General features: G+C 45.3%; 2 long non-coding RNA genes across 3 annotated transcripts in view; one reads left to right on the top strand and one right to left on the bottom strand.

Moving 5' to 3' along the window:
- The window catches only part of LOC106148598, a 24,636-nt gene that overhangs the window by 6,862 nt on the left and 6,750 nt on the right, over positions 1 to 11,024 (top strand). For both annotated transcript variants that reach the window (XR_001234203.1, XR_001234202.1), the window contains one exon: positions 7,281 to 7,363. This is a non-coding gene — a long non-coding RNA (uncharacterized LOC106148598). The remainder of the gene's footprint in view (positions 1 to 7,280; positions 7,364 to 11,024) is intronic.
- Positions 4,895 to 8,253, bottom strand: LOC102022102. Its single transcript, XR_261101.2, has 2 exons — positions 7,509 to 8,253; positions 4,895 to 5,033 (listed from the first exon to the last, which is right to left on the bottom strand). It is a non-coding gene; the product is annotated as an uncharacterized LOC102022102 (long non-coding RNA).

The following is an 11,024-nucleotide window of genomic DNA, read 5'->3' on the forward strand; positions in this document are numbered from 1 at the left end:
AAATGTATGTTATGGCTCATGTCTGGATGTCCCCCAAAGCCTCATGCAGTCACAGGTGGGGCTTTTTCAGACGTGGCTGGATCTAGAGTGTGTGATGCCAGGATTGATTCATGATGCAGTGCTGGGCTCAAGGCCACTTGAACTAAAAGTATGAATGCTGCCTGCCCTAAGCAGCCTGAGTAAGATAAAGAGATAGAAAGAGCTGTAGTCGTCCCTTCTTGCTTTGCTACCTTCTGCCCACCATGAACTGTTTCTTCTCCACCATGCCACCCTGCCTTGGAGCCAGCCAGTTATGGACTAAAACTTCACAATCTATGAATTAAATAATCCTTTCCTTTCTTAACTTTGGGCATCATGTACTTTGTCTCAGCAACAAAAGAAAAGTAACTAAGACAATGGTACAACCTTACTAATAATCAGAGAACCAAAAATTAGAAATACCAGACACTAGGGAGGTAGGGGAATGGAGACATACAAAGTACCAATCACTAATCTTCAGATATCCAAAGGGGGAAGGGTCACATGCTAGCCCATTTTGGCAAGCGTATACTATACGGTACTTGAGGGGTTTAACTTGGTGCAAGCACCCAGGTGTGGCTTGCACCTATGATCCCAGCACTCCAGAAGGTGGAAGCAGGAGGACTGAGAGTTCAAACCCAGCCTGGGCAATTTAGCAATTTAATGAGATCCTGTCTCTTTCTCTCTCTCTTTTTTTTTTTTTTTTTTTTTTTGAGACAGAGTCACACTATGTAGTTCAGGCTGGACTTGAGCTCACTTTGTAGCCCAGTCTGGTCTTGAACTTGAGACAATCCTCCTGCCTCAGCCTCCTGAGTGCTGGGATTACAGGTGTGTGCCACCAGGCCCGGCAAGATTCTGTCTCAAAAAAAAAATAGAAAATAAATACTACCTGGCAGGGGAGATACCATGATCACGAAAGTGGTTTTCCCAGGGCGAGTTTTCTGCATTGCCCTCTGGATGTGCTGACCCCTGCAATTTGCCCAAATGTGGGAAACTCGACTGCATAATTTGTGGTAGTGGGGAAGTACATTCACGCTTTCCCCTGGAGGGTAAAAAAAGTAAAGAAAAAAGAAAGAGAAAAAAAAAAAAAAAACCAAAGCCAGGAGTGGTAATAAAGAATTTCTGGGTTCAGTTCCCAGTACAAAAAATAAAAAGGAAAAAGGAAAGGCCAGGGGGTGGGGTGGGGGAGGAAAGGCCAAGTGTGGTGGCACATGCCTGTAATCCCAGCACTTTGGAAGGCTGAGGCAGGAGGATTCTTATGAGTTTGAGGCCAGCCTGGACTACATAAGTGAGTTCAAGGCCAGCCTGAACTGCATAGTGAGAACCTGTCTAAAAACAACAACAACAAAAAGGACCTAAGTGGCACATGCCTGTAACTCCAGCACTCGGGAGGCTGAGGCAGGAGGATTGTTGCAAGTTTGATACCAGCCTGTGCTAAAAAGTGAGCTCAAGCCCAGCCTGAACTGCATAGTGAGACCCTGTCTCAAAAAGACAAAAAACAAACAAACAAACAAAAAAAAAAACGAGCTAGGGATGTAGCTCATTGTGAAGGCTCCGGGTTCAACCCCTAGTACTGGGGGAAAAATTGGTACAATTACTTTGGAAAAGAACTAGGCATGGTTTGAAAAAGTTGAAGCATGTGAATATCCAACTACAATTAGTAACTACATATTGTGGAGAAACTCCTGTACAGTGTTCCAGAAGACACACATCAGGAAGCTCATGGTATCACTGCGCTTAGGACAGAAAAACATGGAAACCAAGCCTCCCAAACACTTATTATAGTAGGAACGGGGAAAAAGCCAACTAACCACTAATTAAAGACTTTGCACTTTTTTTTTGAGTCAGGATCTCATTATGCAGCACAGGCTGGCCTCGAACTCTCTATGATCCTCTTGCCTCAGCCTCCAGAGTGCTGGGATTATAGGCATGTGCCACCACACCCAGCAATATTGCACTTTAAGCAATCAAATATTTTCTTTTTTTTTTTCCTGTGTTTTTGAGACAGGGTCTCGCTGTGTAGTTCAGGCTAGCCTTGAGCTCACTTTGTAGCCCAGGCTGGTCTCAAAAAAACTCTCGAGGATCCTCCTGCCTCAGCCTCACAAGTGCTGGGATTCCAGGCACGTGCCTCCACACCCAGCTACTGTGAAATACTTTACAGAACACTAATACAGAGCCAGGCATGCTGGCGCATGCCTGTAATCCCAGAATTCAGGAGGCTAAGGCAGGAGGATCATTGTGAGCTCAAGGCCAGCCTGAACTACACAGCAAGACCCTGTCTCAAAAAGACAAAAAAACAAAAAAACAGTGATTCAGTATTTTTTTATTTTTTATTTTTTTTATTTTTGGTACTAGGATTCGAACTCAGGACCTTGTGTTTGCCAGGCAGGCACTTGTGCCACTGAGCTATATCCCCGGCCCACTAGTACAGTATTTTTAAGAATTTATAGCACTTTGGTGATTGTACTGGGGACAAAAGTATGTATATACTACTGTAAACACTGTAGTATAGCCCTCTGAACTCTCACCTGTGTGCATATATGTACTCATGGGTTCTTTTACTTAAATGGGACCATACTTTTGTGAGTTTTTGTTTTGTTTTGTTTTGTTTTGTTTTGTTTTGTTTTGTTTTGTTTTTTTGGTCTTTTTGAGGCAGGGTCTCGCTATGCAGTTCAGGCTGGCCTTGAGCTCACTGTAGCTCAGGCTGGTCTCAAACTCGCCATGATCCTCCTGCCTCAGCCTCCCAAGTGCTGGTATTACAGGCCTGTGCCACCACGCTCAACTACTTCTGTGACTACTAACACTAGAGCACTCTGCATTCCAGGCTCTGATACAAATGCATACCAGCTCAGACAGTCCTCACAGATGGCTCACGGGGTGGGTAGCAAGAAGGGATTACTACCACCTCCATCATACACAGGACAGGAGGCAGAGACCAACAGCCTCCCCAGGGCTGAGGCTGTGCAGGGCAGAGCCGCAGCTGATGCTGCGTTTTGCCTCCCGTGGCTGGGCTTCTAACACCCAATGGAGCCTGTCCTCAACCAGAACTAAATTATTGAATTGTTGATGGCTTTTTTCTCTAGTACTAGGGACCAAACACAGAGCTTTGGCTCTGAACTACACCCCCCACCCTTTTTATTATTTTTATTTTCAGACAGGGTCTCCCTAAATTCCTCACACGGGACTCGTCACACCCTCCTCACTTACCCTCTAGGGTGCTGGCAGGACAGGCCAGGGACACCAGGCCTGGTTCAAACCTGTTTGTTGTTGTTTATTTTTCAAGTTTGTGTTTGTTTGTTTTTCCTTCTTATCTATCTGTGCATTGAAGACTACCTGTACCATGTTAAAGTTGTTATCCTACCTACTTGTCTATATCTCTCATCCTTCCACTGACACTTTTTTTTTTTTTTTTTTTTTTTTTAGACAGGGTCTCTCTTTGCAGTTCAGGCTGGCCTTGAGCTCACTTTGTAGCCCAGGTTGGTGTCGAACTTGCAACAATCCTCCTGCCTCAGCCTCCCGAGTGCTGGGATTACAGACGTGCGCCACCACACCTGGCTGACACTTTTCATCTTTTTACTCCAACCTCCACCGATCTCCTATCAGCTTCTTGCACTGTCTCAGCTAATGACACCATTAGTCCTGTCACCCTAACCTGACCCTGAACCACAGCTCCTTTCGATTCCTCATTCCCACCTCTACTACCACACCTCTTACCAATTTCTCTCATCCAATATTTCTCGCATCTCTGTCTTCAACTCCAGCCTCATCTCTGCAAGTTCATTAAGTTCCTGATCTGATTCTCTCTCTTTCCCCGTTTTTTTTGGTACTGGGAATCAAACTCAGGACCTTGTACTTGCCAGGCAGGCGCTTGTGCTGCTGAGCTATATGCCCGGCCCTAAGTCCCTGCTCTGAATACTGAATACTGGACTCACCTTCTAATTATTCTCCCATCTGGGATCTCTAGCCATTCTTCTCCTCAGTTCTCCTCTGCAGCCAATAATTTTTCTCCAAAGATATCCAATCTTGCTGGGTATGGTGGTGCATGCCTGTAGTCCCAGCACCGAAGAGGTTGAGGCGGGAGGGTCAAAGTGAGTTCAAGGCCAGTCTAAACTACATACCGAGATCCCGTCTCAAAAAAAACCAAACCAAACCAAACGCACAAAAAAGATATCCAGTCTTGTTCTTACCCTTGAAATCTGGCTACCTCTTATTTTCAGGAAAAAAAGGAACATCAGATTTTGTTTTATGGGTTTGTGTACATTTGTGTTGCTAGGGATTTGAACCTCAGCACTCAATTGTGTTAGGCAACTGCTATACAACTGAGCTACATCCCTAGCTCTAAAGCACAACTTTTTTTTTTTTTTCCATAAAAGAAGGCATTTTAATATTTGGATAATCAGGGGGTTTTGTTTTGTTTTGTTCTGGTTTGGTTTGGTTTGGTTTTTGGCTTTTTGAGATGGGGTCTTGCTGTGTAGCCCAGGCTGGCTGTGAGCTCGTGGCTGTCCTCCTGGACTTTCACCTGCTTTCCCAGCCACGCGAGTCCTGAGTGTTTCTCTTCTGTCCCTGTGACTCCTCTCCAGATTTACCAAGCCACTTCCTATCTGCCTTTTTGTTGTTGTTGTGGGTGGTGTGAAGGGATTGGGACGGGTCTCTCGCTGGGTACGCAAGCGCCCCACCACCGATGGCCGATTTGCGCATTTTTATCCCGTCTGGGTCCGGGAGTGACGTCCTTTGGTCCTTTGCCCTGCCATTCAAGCGCGTCTTCTCACTTCTCAGGACCCAGGTTTCTCCAGACCACCTATGGCAAGGCCTCCGTCACCCCGCGCAGAATCACTCCCTCTTCCTTTGTTCCCGCAGCACTGTACTCACGCTGTAATTACAGACGCGCTAACGCTGTATCGTGATTTATTTATATGTCTCTGTCTCACCAGGTTGTGCTCTCCTTCAGGGCAGGGGCTGGATTTCATTCATGCTCGTAGCCATAGCTTGGCATGCAGTCAAGATCCAATAAATGTCTGTTAAGTGAAGAAATAACAGAATGTGTTTGATTTGACTTTGCAAAAAATACAGGAACTATTTCTTTGAAAGGACATTTCTTACAATCACCTTTGTATAGAAGCTAAGGACGTAAGATTAAATCTTAATTTAGCAATGCCCTTTGGCAGAAAACTATTTCAATATCAACAAGTTTGCTTTCTGATATTACTTAACACAAGGGTGTCAAGGAATAGTTACAAAGACACATCTTAAATGCCTGAATGGAAGAAGCTGAACACATAAATACGAATGGTGGCCGGGGATATAGCTCAGAGGCACAGCACCTGCCTGGCAAGCACAAAGTCCTAAGTTCGATTTCCGGTACCAAAAACCAATTTTTTTAAAAATAAAAAAAATAAATATGGGCGGGCGTGGTGGCACATCCCTGTAATCCCAGCACTCAGGAGGCTGAGGCAGGAGGATTGGTGTGAGTTTGAGACCACCTGGGCTACAAAGTGAGCTCAAGACCAGCCTGAACTGCATAGCGAGACCCTGTCTCAAAAAGACAAAAAAAAAAAAAGATAGAAAAGTCATCCTCATGGAGGGAGAAATAAATATCCAGTGCAATGTGATAAGGGTAGGACGGGGTCTGGGCAGTGTGTGCATTGTAGATAAGACAGTCAAGAGCAGGACTCTGAGGGGTGAAACGTGAGTCAGGATCGAATGAAGCAAAGGAGGAACCATGGAAGGAGGAATAGAAAATGCGAAGGCCCTGAGCTGAGCTGGGTCCCAGGCACGCAGCTGCATGAGTGGAGGGTGGCAGAGAGCTGTCGGGGAGGGACGTGGGGGCCACCACCAGGAGAGCTGGATGGGGTGCTGAGGACATGAGAAGAGGGCTCTCAGAACCGAGCTAGCAAGTGCCAATATTTAGAGGCCTGGGGAAAGAACGATCCAGGAAAGGGAACCACAGGAGGGGCAAACCCGGGCATGGACGGCATACTAGAAGCCCGGGGGGTGCAGTGTGTGGTTTACCATGGAAAAGTTCTTTGTGTGTCAAAATATAGGAGAAAAGCTGGAATGTTCAGGGAACAGTGTGTCATTCCGGGTATAGGAGCTGAGTCTGAGCGGGACGGGGCAGGAGAGAGGGGCTAGAAAGCAACACTTTCAGTCATGCACCTGCACAACGATTGTTCTTTTCTACTCATGGGAGGGAATCCAGAGCCTCGCCCACGTTGGGCAAGCACTCTACCACGGAGCCACCGCTCCAGCCCTTTCTAATTTTAAACTTTGAGTCAGGGTCTCATAAATTGCCCAGGCTGGCCTTCAACTTGTTATCATTCTGCCTCCTCTTCCTGAGCAGCTGGGATTACAGGCATGCACCCCCCTCACAACCATGTCCGCATGAAGGGGCTCCAGAGGTGGGACTCAGAGGTGGAGGGCTCACCTTGTGTGCAGGAGGAGCGAAGTTTGATAAATACACAGAGGTGATCAAAGTATAGGGTAAGTACCTAAATTTTTAAAAATTACAAGAAAAAAGAAAAGAAAAAATAAAAATAAATATTATAGTAAAAGACACATTGTCAAAAAAAAAAAAAAGACACATTGTCATTAATCCCCCTCACTTTGAACACATTTATCCTATCTTTCTTGCCACTTTCTGAAGCAGTTCTGGAGGTCCTCCTTTGTGATTTTTTTTTGTACCGGGAATCGAACTCTGGACCTTGTGCTTGCCAGGCAAGCACTTGTGCCTCTGAGCTATATCCCCAGCCCTCCTTTGTGATTTTGAGGCCAGCCAGATGTGATCAAACTACAGTGGAAGGGCTCCAAGAGACGAAAGGGGCGGGAACAGGGAGGGGAAGGGGAAATAAAAAGAATTAAGATGTGTTCCATACGTGTACCAGCTCCTCATGATGAAGGAAACCATTAGGTACTGCAAATATGTACTAATAAAAATGAATCTGCTGGACATGGTGCCACACGCCTGTAATCCCAGCATGGGGGAGGCTGAGGTTGTCTGATCACTTTGGAGGCCATCCTGGGATACACACAGAGTTCAGCAGCAGCCTGAACTGCACAGTGAGACTCTGTCTCAAAAAATATTAATTAATGAATTTTTTAAAATACTGTACATGCTGCTGCCCAGGGCCATCCACAGAAAGCCAGACTAGTAAAAGCATGACAGTGTGACTTCATCTCCCTTATTCACCAGGTCTGGTACCGTCTAACATCTGACTCTCCCCACAGTCAAAATGACCATAAGAAGTAAACATTTTGAATCTATTCAGGACAAGACATCCATGACAGCTCAACTCATGACCCTCAAAGGAGGACTTCCAGAACTGCTGCAGAAAGTGACAGGAACGATGGGGTAAGTGTGTTCAAAGGGCGGGGGAGGATTTTGAGGCAGATTAACTTTAAGGTGTCTTTTACTGTAGTAATTAAAAAAAAAGCAAACATTTACTATATTTTCTAATCACATTACATACGCACACATTTAAATGAGAAGACCTTACGTAACAAGGCAAATGTAGAGCACGTAGTCATTCAGAAATCACTTCACGAATGCCAGCTCGTTTGTCCCTCCAGCAGTCTTGGGCGGTGCAGGATGTGGGGATGGGCACAGTTACGGCCACTTCAAAGACAAACACTGCCGGGATGGGGTGAGCTTCTGCAATCCCAGCATTCAGCAGACTGATACAGGAGGAGTGATAGTTTCAGGCCAGCCTGGGCTACATGGTGAGATCGTCTCGAAAAGAGAGACAGAGAGAGAGTCACTGAACAGTGACAGAAACAGAGAATCCTTATTCTGATTTTCCTCTACCTCCAGTGCTCTGTCTTCTCCTCCTCTTCCTCCTTCCCTTTCTCCTTCCCCTTCTCTTTTGTCCTTTTACATTGCAACTGGATGTGGTGGTTTACATCTGTACCCAGCACTCAGGAGGCTGAGGCAGGATTGTCTTGAGTTCAAGGCCAACCTGGGCTACACAATGAGTTCAAGTGAGGCCTAAACTGCATATTGATACCCTGTCTCAAAAACAAAAAGCATTATTGTTCCTTGATGAATAATTTATTATCCTGTTCTTTTTTTGCTCTAACATTGTGGTGTTTGCCTAAACCCCACAATTAAGAAATCAAGAGTTAAATCAACCAAAAATTTTCTGATATGGACAAATATGAGATGAATCTGTCACTGTGAGTTATTATTCATAGGGACTAACTGGGATCAGAATCTAATGGGATTCAGCTGGAAGCACTTTCTGTCTCTTAGTGGAAAGCTTAAGACTTCATGAGTCGGGGGTGGTGGCACAGGCCTGTAATCCCAGCACTCGGGAGGCTGAAGTAGGAGGATCCTTGAGAGTTCGAGACCAGCCTGGGCTACAGAGGGAGCTCAAGGCCAGCCTGAACTGCATAGCAAGACCCTATCTCAAAAAAAAAAAAAGAGATCAAAAAAGGACTTTTTTTTTGGTACTAGGAATCAAACTCAGGACCTTGTGCTTGCCAGGCAGGCACTTGTGCCACTGAGCTACATCCTTGGCCCTTCTTTTTTTTTTTTTTTAATTTTTTGAGACAAGGTCTCACTGTGTAGTTCAGTCTAGTCTTGAATTCACTATGTAGCTCAGGCTGGCCTCAAACTCACAAGGATCCTCTTGCCTCAGCCTCCTGAGTGCTGGGATTACAGGTGTGCACCACCACCATGCCTGGCCTAAGGATTCTTCACGTGATCTTAGTCAAAAGGCTGAGAAGCGATGGCCTAAGGATTCTTTTTCAATGGATTTTTTTTTCCCCCAATGGATCTTTTAATCATGTACTTTATTCTTTCTATAGATTTTTTAAAAACATGACTTTGATTTTCCTATTTCCTCATTTATTGAAATTCTTGTTTTGGGGTTTTGTTTTATCTTGTTAGAGACAAGGTCTCATTACGTAGTTCAGGCTGGCCTTGAATTCACTTTATAGCCTGAGCTGGTCTCAAGCTGTTGGTGATCTCCCTGCCTCAGCGACCCGAGTGCTGGGATTACATGTGCACCACCATGCCCACCCTTATTTATTGGAAATTCCACCCAACAACTAAAAAAATGTGTGAAGTATCTTTTCCATGTCACACTTTTGTGCATGATAGAAATAAGGAGATGATCCAAACACAGTTTCACAACTCACACAATTTATTGCACATGCAAAGAGAATTTTTCTGAGATTCACAGTACTCTAAGGGGAAGAAGTAACACAAATAAATCTCACAAGGCACAACTCAGTGGACGAAGTTCATTTACCTCAGAGTGAGTGAGTTCCAAAATTACTAAAATGCAGGTGTTCAGCGTGAAAGCAGCCTCCACAGAAAGGAGAGTCTTATTTAAGCGTGAGGCAAACACCAGCGCTTGTCAGCAGAGGCTGGCCTAACTTCCTCCGCCTACATCCCTGAGCACATCAGAGGACCGCTGTGCAGGAGGGCGGTGCGGTGCTGGTGCTCCAGGTTCCAGCAGAGCTCACAGTGCGAGCCCCAGGCGTGTGGGGGAGCAGCCACCAGGACGCAGCCTTGCTGGCTGAGCTCTCCAAGTGTCTGGCAAACGCTCCCGTGTCCATGTATTTTGAAATCCAGTATCTGAGGTCAGTAACCCGCATATGGGAGACCGGCTAAGATGTGAAGTGACATTCCTGAGGGCAGGAGGCATTCTCACTGTGGGGTTTGATGAGATGTCCACTCCCAAAGAGAGATGGGTGTTCTAAGTTTTCATATGTGGGGTCGGATAAGATGTCCATTCTTAAACCAGCAAGAAAAAAAAACCCAGACAGTGCTTGGCATGGTGGTGCACACTTGTAATCCCAGCACTCAGGAAGCTGAGGCAGGAGGATTTTTGCAAGTTTGGGAACAGCCGAAACTATAAAGTGAGCTCAAGGCTAGCCTGAACTACATAGTAAGATCCTGTCTCAAAAAAAAAAAAAAAAAAAAAAAAAATCAAGGCCAGGCGTGGTGGTGCACGCCTGTAATCCCAGCACTTGGGAGGCTCAGGCAGGAGGATTATTGTGAGTGCAAGACCAGACCTGGGCTACAAAGTGAGCTCAGGGCCAGCCTGAACTCAAGAGCGAGACCCTGTCTCAAAAAGAAAAAACAAGGGGCTGGGGATTTAGCTCAGTGGCACACTGCCTGCCTGGCAAGCAAGATGTCATGAGTTTGATTCCCGGTACCGGAAAAAAAAAAACCAAAACCAAACCAAACCAAGCCAAAACAAAACAAAAATCAAGACAAAACAATAATAGAAACTCAAAAAAAAAAAAAAAAAAAGTAGCCAACTATGTATTTGAAATCATTCCAAAGCTACCTAAGTGATTTTAACCAATGTCTAGACCCACATCTGAGGTTCTTAACAAAACTTTAAGTAGATTAGTGATGGGCTAGAGTTCCTGCTTGTTATAGCTTGGGTCTAGACATCCCCGCAAAGCCTCATGCATTCACAGGTGGGGATTTTTCAGAGGTGGCTGGATCCAGAGTGTGACACTGGGATTGATTCCTGGTGCAGTGCTAGGACCAGGGCACTAGGATTAAGGGTGTGAGTGCTGCCCACCTTGAGTAGCCTGGATAAGGTATAAGGGATAGAAAGCTGTGGTCTTCCCTTGTTGCTCTGCTACCTTCTGTCCGTCATGAACTGTTTCTCCTCTTTGATTCACCCTGCCTTGAAGCCAGCTGATTATGGACTAAAACCTCCACGAAATATGAGCTACAATCAACCTTTCCTTTAACTTTGGGTGTTGAGTATTTTGTCTCAGCAACGAGAGAAAAGTAAGACATCACTTGATCTTTGCAAATGGCTTGCTACATATTCTTGTGGGAAGCAAGGGGTAACGGGTATGTGACAAATATGTGTAGAAATTAAAAATATGTATTTTTTGTGGTACTTGAGATTGAACCAAGGACCTTCGTATTGAGCTACATGCCCAGTCTTTCTTTCTTTCCTTTTTTTTTTTCTTTCTTTCTTTCCTTTTCAGACAGGGTCTCAATGTGCAGTTCAGGCTGGCCTTGAACTCACTTTGTAGCC

The sequence above is a fragment of the Chinchilla lanigera genome, unplaced genomic scaffold, assembly GCF_000276665.1.
Source record: "Chinchilla lanigera isolate Chin_1 unplaced genomic scaffold, ChiLan1.0 scaffold00023, whole genome shotgun sequence".
Taxonomy (NCBI): domain Eukaryota; kingdom Metazoa; phylum Chordata; class Mammalia; order Rodentia; family Chinchillidae; genus Chinchilla; species Chinchilla lanigera.